The sequence below is a fragment of the Cavia porcellus genome, unplaced genomic scaffold (assembly GCF_034190915.1).
Source record: "Cavia porcellus strain 051 isolate PalLab524CR breed Dunkin Hartley unplaced genomic scaffold, mCavPor4.1 scaffold_21, whole genome shotgun sequence".
NCBI lineage: Eukaryota > Metazoa > Chordata > Mammalia > Rodentia > Caviidae > Cavia > Cavia porcellus.
The window spans coordinates 60,840,987-60,842,344 of NW_026947504.1; the positions used below are offsets into that span (position 1 = coordinate 60,840,987).

The 1,358-nt window shown below is 41.5% G+C and overlaps 1 pseudogene; it reads left to right on the forward strand.

Moving 5' to 3' along the window:
• The first annotated feature begins 1,172 nt into the window (after positions 1 to 1,172).
• On the forward strand, positions 1,173 to 1,358 carry LOC111753748 (small nucleolar RNA SNORA2/SNORA34 family; annotated as a pseudogene).

Below are 1,358 nucleotides of genomic sequence, written 5' to 3' on the forward strand. Positions count from 1 at the left end.
TGCTGGAATGGTGGGTATGTGCCACCATACCCACCTATCTAATGCCTTCTTAATTAATTGATTCAGTTTATATCCAAATCTGGTATCACCATGCTTTTCAGTTGAGGGTTAAGAGAACAGCCTTATTAAAAATGAAATATCAGACAGGCAATACCAGGTACACGCCTGTAACATAAGCACTGAGGAGGCTGAAGCAGGAGTACTGACAGTACAAGAGTACCAGGTAAGCTTGAGCTACACAAGCTTGAGATGCTGTCTCAAGAACAAACAAACGAACAAAACCTTGGGCTGAGAATAGTGTACATGCCCGTAACCCCAGGACTCTGCTAGGCTGAGGCAAGAGGATCCCAGGTTCAGAGGGCTGGGGATATGGTCCAGAGTGAAGACCTTGGGTCCATTTCCTTGCAAAACACACACACTTCTAGTAAATGATTGTTAAGGTGATCAGTGTGTATAGACTGCCAGAAATGTGATCATCCTGACCCTTTCTGAATAGGAAATTATTCACTAGCCAGGTTTTAGAGGCTGAGCAAACTGAGGGCTGAAACAGATGCTACTGATTAATTTAGTATGGAAATAAAAGGCATAGAGATGGTTCAAATTGTCACCTTCTCCATAGACCATCTATAATCACCATTTAAAGCTACATTCTGGGGCTGGGGATTTAGCTCAGCGGCATAAGCGCCTGCCTTGCAGGCAGTGTGAATTCGATCCCCGGTACCAGGTAAAAAGGAAAAAGACAAAAAAAGAAAGAAAAACGAAAACAGAAAATTATATTCTCTGGCCTTCTCTACTCTCCTTTTTTCTAATTTTTCTTTGCACCATGTATCATCAAACAACACGCTTCCCCTTAGGTTTTATTGAGTCTCCCTTCAAGACAACATGAGTACTGTGGAAATAGAGATTGTCTTTTTGTTCACAGCTGTGTCCCTGGGGGCTGGAACAGTGGCTGGTATGCAGCCAGTAAATAACTATGAGTGAGTAAACTTCAGACCAAAACCAAGAACAGCAATATTGGGTGAGCACTGTATTATAGCACAGAAACCCTCTGAAGTAGTCATATTTGTATAACTAGAATTCTTTCAGGACCTGTAACTTAGGGTTTTTTTGCAATGCTTTGTCTGAAAAATAAAGATGGAAGAACATTAGCTTGTGTCCAGAGATGCTGTCTACTGGCCCTGAATCAAGGCTGGCAGCTTCCTGATGCTGTTGGTTTCAAGCAAGAGCCTAAAGAGATGTTTTTCTTTTCTTTTCTTTTAACCTCAAGATGAGGATTAAAAAGAGATGTTTTTCTATGGTCTAGTGGCCATTTCAGAACTTGGGCAGTGAAATCGTCAATTCATTAGAAAGAAACAGCT